Source organism: Monodelphis domestica, chromosome 2, assembly GCF_027887165.1.
Source record: "Monodelphis domestica isolate mMonDom1 chromosome 2, mMonDom1.pri, whole genome shotgun sequence".
Lineage (NCBI taxonomy): Eukaryota > Metazoa > Chordata > Mammalia > Didelphimorphia > Didelphidae > Monodelphis > Monodelphis domestica.
Window position 1 is genome coordinate 296,369,345 of NC_077228.1, and position 14,473 is coordinate 296,383,817.

General features: G+C 36.8%; 1 pseudogene; it reads left to right on the plus strand.

The window, feature by feature from the left end:
- Window positions 1-8,871: 8,871 nt before the first annotated feature.
- Window positions 8,872-9,744, plus strand: LOC130456939 (small glutamine-rich tetratricopeptide repeat-containing protein alpha-like; annotated as a pseudogene).
- Window positions 9,745-14,473: the final 4,729 nt, after the last annotated feature.

A 14,473-nucleotide genomic window follows, 5' to 3' on the forward strand; every position in this document is an offset into this window, starting at 1 on the left:
TAGACTTTTCATTTCATGACCTGAACCCAGGAGAAGAGGTGTATATTAAGAATTTCCAGCATACTGGAGCAACTCAGACTTCCTGGGAAGGACCATTCCAAATATTGTTAACTACTCCAACATCTATAAAGGTTGGAGAGAAGGACTCTTGGATTCATTGCTCATATTTAAAGAGAGTATCTTCTGTTGAGACTGATTGACTGTATCCTATCACATACCTTGAAGATAATAATCCATTGACAAGTGGATGCTGTTTTTCAAAAACTCATTGAATTCTGATTTTTTTTCTTCTCTTTCCCTTATTTTTTTATTATTGCTTTTCTTTTGAATATTTTATTTTCCCCCTTTCCTCATTTCTTGTACAAAAGGTACATACAATTATTTTTTTCTCTCTCTCTCTGCAGTAATGTAAGTTTAAATATACATACTTGCTATATTATTAATACATACTCAAACAGCTTTAGACTGTAGGAACCTACCATTTATTGATAAAATGTTATGGGACTATGATTAATGTTTGTGTCTGATTCCAGGAAATGGGATAAAAACAAGGAGCACAGACTTAACCTGAATAGTGCCAAAAGAGCACACAGGAACTACTAATGTGGACTCGAGGTTGTGACGCTTGACATATGTGAAGTCGTAGGACTTCCTTGTATCTACATTCTTTATGAAGTACTCATACAAGTACCAAAATTTGACTATCATACTGGCTCGGTATATCCCTGAGAATGAAAAAAGTCAGACCAGAGAATGACGCTTCCCTATCAAAATAGAATTCTAGTTCCTTTCCTTCTTATAATATGGCAAATTTCTGTAGTCTTGGCTGCAAATGGGTAAGTGAAATATTACTGCATTCTGTTCTACAGACTTGTGGGATAGAAATTATTTTAAATTGGACCTTTACAAGGGCCCATTATGAAGTTATTCTTGTTTACTCAACATTTTACACATAGATTTTGGTATTTTGATTCTGATTTTGAATGTTTTTTCTCTTCCCTTTCTCCCAAAATTTAACTTTCTTCCATATTTTTCCCTTTATATATATATATATATATATATATATATATATATAGTTTTGTTTTTGCTTGTTTTGTTTTTATTGTTTTTGAATTCTTAAAAACAAAACTGACTCATACACCTCCATAACTCAACAATGCATCCTGAGCTGAACTGGATTTTTTTTTAACATCCACTTCAGCTGGGATTGTATTTTAATAAAATTCCAAGATTTTGAAAAGTTTTTTTTGTTCGAGAAAAATCTTCAAGGAAGAAGCTTCCTAATTCCTAAATCCAGAGAATTAACTGTTGCATAAAGATGCCAGAAAAACTACATTACATCAAGATCAAGAATGAACCTTGGGGTGTGGTTTATTGAACTGAAGGTTGATTGAATTTATTATGAATGTACACTCTTCTGCCAAAAAACATTGGTTTTGTTCTCTCTCTCTCTCTCTCTCTCTCTCTCTCTCTCTCTCTCTCTCTCTCTCTCTCTCTCTCTCTCTCTCTCTCTGTCTCTCTCTCTCTCTCTCTCTCTCTCTCTCTCTCTCTCTCTCTCTCTCTCTCTCTCTCTCCCCCCCTTATCTCTAACTATTGTAATTTTATAGCTGGTATGTTTATAAGACCCATCTGAGAGACTAGTCTTCCTCGGGCCTCGGGGGGATTGAATTTAAAAACTACTCCACCCTATTCAGACCATTCTTTAGAAGATTGGATTTAGCTATTTCCTGATCAATAACAATAGAGATACTTGGAATAACAGAATCGGGTCTTGGAAACTACAATCTTTACCCTACTCAGTGTAACAAGATTAGGAAGGGCTGCAGCAAACTCAAGATTTAATTATTTGAGAATATGGCCTTCAACAGACATGTGCAAAAAAAGGACAGACCTCTGGGCTGTTCTAGGTCAAGCTAGAGCCACCATTGGCACATGTGAGATGCAGGAAGTGAGGTAGAGAACAGTCTCTGAAGTTCTCGGGACGTTTTGTGAAGAGTGCGAGAGTTAGTTGGAAGGTGGTGATTGGAGTTGGAGGAGCCCCATGGATTTCTTTCCTTCAGATTGGCCACAAGAGTGATAAGGACTGATCCCTTTAGCCTATCCCTGATAGACTTGGCTATCCAGGGCCTTAAAGCCCACTTTGGCTCAGCCTGAGCCAGAGTTGGTATTTAAACTTCTTTCCTTCTCTCCCTTATCCTTCTCTCTGTCTCTCTATCTCTGTCTCTCTCTTTCCCTCTGATACTTTCTCCCTCCTGTTTGTAATTAAAACACCATAAAAATTTAGCAGCTGATGTGAGTGTTTCATTAAGGAATTACATAAGTGAATTCCTTGTCAACCTTAAATTAATATATATCAGTCTTTTTTAAAGTGATTTCAATATCACAGTGTGTGTGTGTGTGTGTGTGTGTGTGTGTGTGTGTGTGTGTGTGTGTATTCTCATAGTAACTCATTGTCAATTTTTTGGTTGGGGAAATTAAGTTGTATACATAACTAAGCCCTGGGAGTTAATTCTATCCAGCCCAAAACCCGAAAACAAGAAGACAAGTTTGTTCAAGTCTTTTATGAGATCTATGTTTTTATACTGAGGTAGAAGTAAGACAGTTGACTCTTGACCTTTAAAACCAATCTGTTATAAATAATTTTCTTTAATAGCTTGGATATATACCAATTTTATTCAAGACAGAAAAAATGTAAATTTTAGGTGGGACCAGTTTTTGTTTTTTTTTTGTTTTTGGTACTGATGTTTCCAACCTATTTGTATCTAATCATCCTAACTGGCTATTCTACCAACTTTTTCATCTTTATCTTCCCTCCATCGAGTCAGGGAGAAAGAAAACAACCTAAAATTCTTTCCTTAAGGCACAGAAAGTGGTAAAAGCATTCTAGAATATAAATCTTATGTTACTCTTAAGTCTGTCATCTTTATAGTATCCCATGTTGCCTCTTTATTGATTATTTTTTTCTTATTTAATGAAACTACTCCAAGAAATACCATACAGTGACAATGTCAAAAATGCTTCTCCCAAATGAGAGAATAATAATTCCTTTCTCTAAAAAATGGAGAATTTGATAAATCAAAAAAAGAAATATATTTATGCTTTTTCCCATCTCAACTCTGACCTTATACAAATTAGAATTTATAAAACACTTCCCACACTCCAGAAAATGTATTGCTTGGTGGATAGAAATATGAGTCAGTATTAAAAAAAGTCATGGTTTAAAAAATCCTAATTCTAACATTTATTAGCTCTATGACTATGAGAAAGTTATTTAACTTCTGAATGACTCATGCAATTTGCTCACACTATGAAATAAATAGTGCCAATGTTATTATATATGTCATATATGACTTTTTTTTAAGATTGGGAAACTTCCTTTCCTTAAATATAAAATAAGCCAAATGTATCTTAATAGATATATTTTAGGGAGTTCAATGAAATACACAGGAGTTAAATGACTTGATAAAGACCATAAAGCCAGAAAGTCCTAGATCTGGTAATCAAAAACAGGTCTTAGAAATACCTAGCCAATGACCTTCCATATATTCACCCTCCATGAATTTACTATTCAATTATTTTCTTTTTTTGCACGCTTGAATTGAGGCCTTAATGTTATTCTTTGTTCCTTACCTTCACCAATAGCAATTCTGACTTGGTCATAAGATTATAGATCTAGAATGGGAAGGGACTTCAAAGACCATCAATTTAAATCCTTATCATTTTATAGAGGATGAATTCTATCAGAGCAGGAGCAGAGAGTCAATTTCAAAATATAAAAGCTCTCCCTAGAAAATATCCACATCCTATTCCCCTTTCCTCTTCCTTTACAAATGTAAGGGAGAAAATGAAGGAAAGCAAAACTTTGCAAAAACAGGACTGTGAAAAAGTAAAAAGCAAGGTTTTGCAAGAGGGTCTCTTCACATGCACAGAACTAAAAGAGCTGTTCCAGAATCTGGGAAGGGATAAAACAGAGAACATGAGGCAGTTGGTTATCTGTTGTTCCTGTACACCAAGGAGAGCGGAGAGGTTCCTTCCTGTTCACCATTTTGTCTATGCCTGAAGGAGGTGACTTACCTTTTGCCACTGAAATCCAGAGGTTCCTGTGTTTCCTGCTACCAAGAGATTTTCTGAGATCCTTTCCATTCTTGTCTCCAGTTGCCATCTCCCGTTAATCCTGTGAGCTTCTGTGTTCTTGAGAGATCCTGACTGTGTGTGAGTGAGAGAGCTACCAAGACCCAGTAAACCTGCCAGTGAGGATAGCTCAGCAATCTTGGCCTTTGGACTCTGGCCTACAAGGCTAAACTCTTCAAAGTTAAAGCTATCTTATCCCCATAAACTGTTTACTTGTCTATCAAGAATTTGAAGACCAATAGATTAGGATAATTAGCTAGTTTATTTGGTACAGTGACTCAGTGTAGGAATAGTATAACCTAAAGATCTATGAAGATGGTCCTTGAGGACCCATAGAGGCTTTTGGCTGCAGAAAGAAGAATATTAAGCTTAGGGACTCCTTTTCCCTAGTCCTCTTCATTTTCTCTTTATCTTGATATAAATAAACATAAGTTATTGTTTTCCAAAAGAGTCAGTTAGAGTTTAAACTTATAAGTTCTTTTTCAGGCCTACATAGGCCGGAAGACCTAGTTGTTGAGTAACTAACGAACTGTGAAACAGCAAGTCTACAAACTCCTCTATCCATCATATTTACCTATTTTTTCACAAACCTGACCACTGAGAGACCAGGTTAAGGCAACTAGCTTCTAATATACACTTTTATTCATTCAAAAACAAATACACAAAGGTTAGAATTTGTTGGGTGATTTAATTGAGTATAAGACTAATCTTTTACAAGAGCCAAGATCCAAAGAAAGAGGAGGGAGTAATATTTCTATTCTTTTAAAATTCATGCTTCTTCTGTGCTGATAATTTCTATTGCTATCATCTTTAAATATTCTTTTTAATACAACACACATGTTGAGCATATGCACAATCACCTTTATTCTTCTCGGTGGGAAGACACTTGAGTCTGCAGATACCATTACTCTGAAAACAGCCATAAGTCAACTTCAGGTAGCATCCAGCTGTAAAAATAAAATTAAAATAAAAACAAAAATTGGTCAACTATTAAGAATATCAAGCCAGTTTGAGGGTTCTGGGACAATAAATTAATAAAGATAGTTGGCTTTCAGAGTTTGAAACAATTATCTAGACAAATACTATACAATATTTTTGTGATCAATCATGCTGTTTCAGTAACTAGTATATAACCAAATGAAAGTACGTGTATGCCTCTCATGTTTAAGTGGAAATTCTAAATAAAAAAAATGAGAAAGAATACTATCAACATCCAGAGAAAGAGCTATGGGAATAGAAACACAGAAGAAAAACATATGATCGATCATGTGGTTTGATGGGGATATGATTAGAATTTTGATATTAAAAGATGACTATTATAAATATGAATAACATGGAAATAGGCTTTGAAGAATGATTCATGTATAACTGATTGGAATTGGTTATCAGCTCTGGATTTGGGGAGTGGAGAGGGGGTGAAAATCATGAATCTTATAACCATGGAAAAATATTCTAATAAAAATTGTTTTAAATATATGAGCAAAAAATTATCATATATTCCTTAAATGACTCTCATGAAATATCAGAGGGTTCATAAATCACTAAATGGGAACCACTGACTTGGTCTCTTTAGATTTTGGGCCAGTTTTTCATTGGCAATATGCCACTGACTATGATATCTTTATTTTTCATTTAACTGTGGCACTACACAGAAAACAACAATAATATAGTGTGTAGAGAATTGGTTGAGAGGTAAGAAATGTATATTTTTGTTCCAATTCTGATACTAAGTATGAAAAATGGCATGACCTATTAAAAGATGAGTCTTAGCAGGAAAATCTAGTTCAAAATCTGTTACAGACCCTGGCTAAAACTATGATAACATACAATGTGACTTTGTTGAGCTGATCTTTGGTTTGTATTTAAAAAAAGAGGATAATATCCCCTAACTTTGAAGGTTTCTGTAAGGAATGAAATAATTTACATGAAGTGTTTTATAAACTTGAATCTATTAAATAAATGTCATCTGTTTCTATTTTTAGGTTCATGAAATCTGCCAAGTCACTTAAAGTGTCTGGGAATTAATTTCCCTTATAACTTATTCCCTTATAAATTTGTGCTTCCTCCTTTGCAAATTTTTAGTGTGGGAATTTATCCAGAAACTTCTACATTATGGAAATGTAATCTGGAATTAATAAAAAATATGAACTATTATTTATTATTTCTAAGAAATCTATCAGATTTTAGAATTATAGAGATGGAAAGTGAGAGGTATCATGTGGTTCAATATATACCTGAGAGGACCATGATGACAGAATTCTCACAAAAGGGCCATTGCATTTTCCTGTGCATTTAATATGAAATTCACTAAGTAATGAAGTTTACCAGTTCACCCTTTGTTTTATTTTTTTTATAAATTTTTATTTTCATGCAAAACATACTTCCATATTGGTTATTGTAAGAGCAAACACATATATAGCCAAACTCCCAAAATAAAAACATAAATACACTGATATGAATGAAAAGCTATCCAATACTTCTTTCTCTAGAGGTGGACAGCCATTTCTATCATAAGTCTTTCAGGATTGTTGCAGATCATTGTATGGCTGAGAGTGGTCAAGTTTTCACAGATAATGATTGTACAATATTACTGTTATTTGTACAATATTCTTCTAGTTCTGTTTATTTCACTCTGCAACAATTCCTGCAGATCATTCCAGGTTTTTCTCACATGATATTGCTCATAATTTCTTATAACACAATAGTATTTCACCACAAACATGTCCACAATTTTTTTAGCCAGTCCCCAATTCATAGACATCACCTCAATTTCTAATTCTTTGCCAATATAAAAAGAGTTGCTATACATATTTTTGTACAACTAGATCCTTTCATTTTCTTATTATCTCTTTGGGATAGAAACACAGTAGTCATATTACCAGATCAAAGGATATGAATAGTTTTATAGCCCTTTGGGCCTAGTTCCAAATTGCCCTTGTAAGAATTAAAAAGGTTTTGTCAAATTGTAAGAATTAAAAATAAGGTTGTGGTTGCTGATTATTATAATAAAATATTAAACTATGAGACTTTTAGTAGCTTTTAACAATTTAGTTTAATTTAAAAAGAGATATAGTGACAGAGGAAAATGTAAGAAAAAGGTAGAAAATAATGCCTAGCTAAATACCCTTTAATTGCCAATCTGATGGGAAATGCAGCTCACCATCAACAGACTCCCTCAGGTCCTGATCTCCAGCCAAGGAGCTGAGCTCCCCATGAGAGATTCTGCCACCCAAGAGTCTCCAACACAAATGAGGCTGAGCTGCCAAAGACAGTGTGCTGAAGCACGTGTGCCGACACAAAAGTCCCAAGAGGCCAAAGAGTTTACATTCAAAATAAATGCGTTCAACTCCCCAGAGATCAAATCACCATATCCCAAAGTTCTTTCTGGATCTTTTGGTGCAGTGTGTGGTTTCTGCAGGCATCTTCATTGTGCCTTCTCCAAACAGTTCACTTTCTTGATTTGGGAAGGTAGAAAGTTTCTTATCCTAAAATTACTCTCAAATGAGAAAAAAAAATTTTTATAAATTGAGAATTTTATGAAGAGGATGTTGATCAACACATTGATCACCCAGAGATACATGGCTGAGTTATGTGGTATATGAGTCAATTGTCAAAAGAAAATTAAAAAAACTCAAATAGAAGAGAAAAAAAAATAACTTCTGGATGAAACATAAAATATCAAAGTTTCATGTGTAAAATTCTAAGTAAGGAAGAATAAGCCTTGGAACCAAGATGGAAGTTAAGGGTTTAAAAAAAAAGAATGTCAGGGCTGTGTTGTTTGATAATTTCTTGTTTTATGATATCCAGGATTTTTTCTTTTTTGTGATTATGGCTTTCAGGTAGTCAAATAATTCTTAAATTTTCTCTTCTGGATCTATTTTCTAGGTCCAGTTTTTTATTGAGATATTTCAATTTTCTTTTGTTTTTTCATCCTTTTAATTTTCTTTTATTTTTCTTTATGTCTTATGAAGTCATTAGCTTCTAATTGCTCCATCCTAATTTTTAAGAAATTATTTTCTTTTGTGAGTTTTTGAGCCTCCTTTTTCATTGGGCCCATTTCTTCTTGTATTACTTTCATTTCTCTTCCCTATTTTTCCTCTGTCTCAGTTAATTTTTGAAATTCTTTCTGAGCTCTTCCAGAATCTGAATATAGTTCAAATTTCTTTTTGAAGTTTTGCATTTGTTTGCTTTGTTTTCACTGTCTTCTTCTGTGTCCATGCCTTTCTCTTTGTCTCCAAAATTTTTCTATGATTAGGTAGGTTTTTCTGATGTTTGGTCACTTTCCCAGCTTTTTCCTTGACTTTCACTCTTACTTTAAAAGTAAGCTCTGCTCTTCTGCCTTGGAGCCAATACACAGTATTGACTCCAAGACGGAAGGTAAAGGTTTAAAAAAAAAGGGGGGGGGGCAGCTGAGTGGCTCAGTGGATTGAGGGCCAGGCCTAGAGATGGGAGGTCCTAGGTTCAAATCTGGCCTCAGACACTTCCCAGCTGTGTGACCCTAGGCAAGTCACATGACCCCCATTGCCTAGCCCTTACCACTCTTCTGCCTTGGAGCCAATACACAGTATTAACTCCAAGATGGAAGGTAAGGGTTTAAAAAAAAAAAGTAAGCTCTGTGGGACAACTGGAAAGCTGGCATCAGTGTAGGCATCAGTGCAGAAGCAACTGTGGTGGAGAGGGGGCACTTGGGAGCCTGGTAAGATCTGGAAAACCACAAGATCCATCTTCAGAGCCTTGAAGATGGAGGAAAAGAAACACCTTGCTTATTCCACCATCTGATTTCTTCATAACCAGCTCCATCATGGATGCCTCTCTCCTGATGCCCAGGAGAGTTTGGAAGTTGTGATTCAGTTCCTGGAGACAGCTTTTGCTGTAACTGTTGAAGATGGAGCTGTATCACAGACTCTGCCACAAATATTTGAAGCTCTTATAGTCAAAAAAGAGATACCCTACATCAGAAGGAATTCTGAGCCCATTCTCACCTCCGATGAAGATGCAGCTGAAGCTGAGAGACTCAAGACTAAAGGAAATGAACAAATGAAAACAGAAAATGTTGAAGCAGCAGTGTCTCTATGGAAAAGCTATTGAATCAAATCCAGCTAATGCAGTGTATTTTTGCAACAGAACTGCTTTACAGCAAACTTGGAAATTATGCAGGTGACATGAGAGAAGCACACAGAGGCTTTGGTATACTCTAAGAAGGCCCTGGAGATGGACCCAGATAATGATACATACAAATCAAACCTTAAGATGACAGAACAGAAAATGAAAGAAACACCTAACTCTATAGGAGGCACTGTAGGCTTTGGCCTAGATTGTTTGCTGAATAACCTAGGCTTCATGAATATGGTATGAAATCTCATGAATAATCCACGTGTACAGTAACTCATATCTGGGATCATATCAGGTGGCCACAATCCTTTGGGAGCTGCTGGATCCAATCTACCTCCAAATTACCTTGCCAGCCTCATCCAGGCAGGACAGTAGTTTGCTTAACAGATGTACCAACAAAATCTAGAGTTGATAGAACAGCTCAGAAGCCAGATTCTGACTCAGATCCGCAGTCTGATCATCAACAGGAACGAAAAGCAAAGCAACACCATTGAGAATTGAGTCTTTCCATCTACAGACTGGGAGCCATGTGTTCTGCCATTTCTCCAGTTGGAATTTCCATGAGAGAAAAAAAAATTGTACCTGCATGTTAAGATGAATTCTTATTTTCCTTTCCCTTCCCTCTTCTTCCCTCCATTCCCCAGACTCATTATTTTTCCCCTGGAAAAAAAGAGCCAGCAAGCTATAAATACAAACTAGCATCTACCCTCCTTCAAGCTCTCAGAAAGTCAGTTACTAAAGTATTTTTACAGTGGGACCTCTGAGTGGTTCTCAGCCCCATTTACAAGATGTTTCAAGTTTTCTGTTAAGAATCCTCTACCATCCTGAGTTTGTGGGCCACATACACTGGCTACCTGGGACTTTGAGGGTTGTGTTCATCTCCTCTTTATTTTCTTAAAAAAGTATTTTCTTTCATGATTAGAAGTCAGTTTCTAAACACAAACAACTTCTTAGGTTCCCTGGTGTTCCCAGTGTTCATCCAGCTGAATGTCCTGCTCTAATAATCTTCAATTCCATTTACAATCTGGGGCATAAAGATAGCATCAGTGCAGTTTGGATTATCTGTGTGCCTGAGGAAAAGATCAGTTGTGGATGTGTATAGAAGAAGCTTTTGTTAATCTGAACATTTGAGGGGGAAGGCACAGTCTTATTCGGGTACATAAGACCTGTTTCTGTGACTTTCTTTAAATTGAACATTTTGATAGGAATATGTTTTTCCCCCCTCAGATCCTTTTTGCCAGTGATCTGACAAACATGTAGGCACATAATCATTATTTAGACCTGATGCCCATTTGTTCCTCATTCAGTAGGTGGAGAGACTTGAGGCTTATGCATCAGTCTTATCATCCATCCATTATCCTTCTCACTATCCCTTTGCACACAAGTGATAATGGGCACTTGGCTTTTTACTGGAGAGGAGCATCTGTACGATTTCTCCTCTACTGTGCAAGAAGGGTGAGATAAGGCACAACAGAGCCAGCAACCTGCATGGGTCAGCTGCAAGCCTTGTGAAAGTAGAAAACAGCAGCATTTCTTGAGACATTGCAGGGAGGGGAGGCTGCAGTTGCCCATGTAACAATGAAATGCTCTTCCATGCTCAGCTGTAGTTTGGCTACCTCATTGAAATCCTGGAGGCCTCCACTCACCATGACACATAGTTTGGTATAGTCGTGAGGGGAGAGAAGACAAGAAGGAAAGTTATGTAAGTCATGAAACTTAGGATCTGGGCAAGTTGATGACAATGTCTGAATCTTCTGTCAGATAACCGAAAGAAAGGCTCCACAGTTAGAAAGGGCAAATGTCCCCCTGTTGCTTTCAGAGATCCTTTTGGGGAGATAGATGAGCTTTGAATGTTCTAGATGACTAGCAGGAAACAAAATGGTGATCACCTATAATACATTATCTCCCACAATATTTTTAATTGTTCAATTTTAACTATGGTGAAGAATGTAATGTGTGGGGAATAATATACATTGTGAACTTTAAAATAAATAAGTAAAAGTAAGCTTTGTTCTCAGGAATGACACTCTCTTAAACTTCAAATCTTCCTTGATACTATAGCCTTTTTTTAGTTCTTTCAAGGTGGTATGATGACTTGTGGGCTGGGAACTCTGAGAGCCACCTCCCACTGTTGATCCATTCCTCTCTCCGCCCCCCCATGGCTCAAATTGTAGCCTCAGGCTTGGGCAAGGGCTTTTGTTTTCACTCTGACCTTGATCTGGCTGGTACATTGTGGACTGACTTGTCCTAGGGTTCTGCATTGAACTTTCATCAGGGCTAGCTAGGTTTGGGTTCCCATAGGTCAGCACTTTGTGGACCATCTTTGTGGGGGATTCAGGGACTTAGCTCTGGGTTTACACTGACCCAGAGTGCCATGAAGACTAGCTGAAACTGGGACCAAGGTCCTTATACTACAAGCTTGTTCTGGAGCTCCTGGCCTTACTCTGAGCTTACACAGAACAGGGGTAAAGTACAGACTGCCTTGGGCTGGAATTCCAGACCTTGTTGTAGACTCATTTATAACTTTACTGTGTATGTAGGGTTGTACTGCTGTTGGCTGAGACAGGGTCTCAGGGTCTCTATATAGGTTTGGGCCCGTATTCAGAACCTGGAACAGCAGATGTGGGGTGGGGACCTTGCTCTTTACTTGCTCCTTACTCCTTGTTGTAGTCTCCTTCTGCTTTTGCTCTCTTCTTACCTCAGAGACCCAGATACTCTCTGACTAACTTTCAAGTTGTTCTCTACATGAAACTTGCTTCATTTGATTTTCTTGTTGATTCTTTCATGTTAGTATTCATTTTGTGATTTTAATTTTTAAGATTGGTTGGAGAGGATTCTCATGGTTTTGAGTTTACTTGCTTCTCCTCTGCCATCGTGGCTCTGACTCTACATTTCACTCTTAGGATGTTCTGTTCAGAAGATTTTTTTATGTTGAATCAAAATTCCATCCCTATAACTTCTAACATTCTTATTTCTGTCTTCTGAATCTAAGCAAAATATTTCTAATCTTTTATTAACATGACAATATCATATATTTTATACACATTCAACTTTTCTATTCCCTGTTTGGTACACACAGATCCTTTAGTGGATTCAATTATGGAATTTTTGGGGGGCTTTTTAACCATCTTGTTGTTCTGAACTTGCTTGGGCTACTCCACTTTTGGAGAATTTACTCTGAGCAGGCATATAACTTGGACTCCATCTTCTGTTCAAGGAAGAAAAGGACAATGAAAGTCTGGGGAATATGTAGCAGTGAAATAAAGTTGTATTAAATAGTGAGGGACTCTACAGATAATTGACTGACAACACCAGAGAGAATATCTGAAGCCAAAATCTTTTAATATGAAACTGGCTCACAAGGAATAACTTTAAGAAAGGCACTTGTGAAGACATGTTATGAAAGACCACAACAGCATGCCCATGTATTATACTCTAAAGGAAAATGAACCAACATTCTCTAGTCAAAGAAGGAATTCTATGAATTCATCAAAGTTAATGGAACAATGACAAGAAGTTCTACCATGTTACTAAAATGAAATAAAACTTTTTCAATAGCAATTATGCTTGAAAATATTCCCAAATTTTCCATTTTTCTTATGAATCTAAATTTTTCAAAGAATGAAAATTATATTATTAATAATTATATAAAAACACCACAAAATGCCACTAATTAAAGAAACACAAATTAAAGGAACTTTGAAGTTTACACATACTTGTCTGGCTGGCAAAGCTGACAGAAGTGGAAAATTATATGTGTTAGAATATCTTTGGGGAAAAACATCAATTGTAATTCCCTGGCAAAAAATAAAAATGGTCAAGAAATACAAAAAGACAAGTTTTAAAGAAATGTAGTTATGAGCAATAATTTGAAAAAAATAACTTCATTAACTATCAAAGAGAAGAAAATTAAAGCATCTTTAAGGTATCAGCTTAGAATGACCAAGCACCGCAAAATAAATTAAAATGATATAATTCAAATGACAGCAGTTTGGTGGAAATGATTTATTCTCTTTTTATGTTGTTGGGATTATAAAGTTGTAGAACTTATAGAAGAATAATTTAGAAAAACAAAATTAAAAATTTTTAACCATTTTACAAAAAGATGTTATTAAAACCAGAAAAAACTAATATTCTCATTGCAACATTAGTGGTAGTCTCTTGGTGACCGAGAATGACAATTGTCTTTGTGCATTATCATCTATTGATGTATCCTCATGTGGCTTTGAAGTCCAAAGACTGAGGCGCAAAGTTTGTGGCACATGGGGCATGGGACTCCAGTTGTTATGGGAGGTGTGGTTGTGGCCTGGTGTTGGCATTCACAAGCAGCAGCAAGATGTCGATGTCATTCATCTTCAAAGGTGTTGGCGGCATGATTAATGTAGGTTCGCCAGCTACTTCTGACAGAGGCAGCAAGTTCTAGTTGCTTTGGTGTAATGCCAGCCCACTTCAAGTTTGACTTTAGCTGTTCCTTGAATCTTTTCTTTGGTCAGCCTTGTTTCCTGAGTCCAGCTGACAGTTCACCATAGAATACCTGTCACCACAGAATATGCTGTGGGTCCATGTGGATGACATGTCCAGACCATCGTAGCTGGGTTTTGAGGACTATGACTTTGATGCTGGTGGAGTTGGCTCTGTCGAGGACTTCCTGATTGATGATTCTGTCCTGCCTTTGGATCCTCATGATTGACTGGAGAGAGCATTGGTGGAATTGCTCCAGCTGTTTCATGTGCTTCCAGTACAGTGTCCATGCCTCACAACCATACAGGAATGAGCTGAGGACCACTGTGTTATACACTTTGAGCTTTGTTGCAGTGCTTACACCTCTGTGTTGGAGGACTTTGGAGCGCAGCTGCCTGAGTGCCTGGATGGCCTTTTGGATCCTGGCATTAATCTCGTAGTCTAGGGACCATCTTGGCGATGGTACTGCCCAGGTACTTGAAAGTGTTGACATTAGAAAGCTGAGTACTGTTGATTGTAATGCACAGCTGGTTAGTTGGCCTCCCTAGTGCTTGTTGGAACAGCACCTCTGTTTTGCTGAGGCTGATAGTCAGGCCAAACAGTTTTGTTGCGGTAGAGAACCTGTCCACAATGGTTTGAAGATGATTTTCTTGGTGGGCCATGAGAGCACAGTCATCTGCAAAGAGAGCTTCCAGGATGAGTCTCTCTGTTGTCTTTGTTTTTGCAGTCAGGCAGCGAAGGTTGAATAGTGAGCCATCCAGTTGGTATT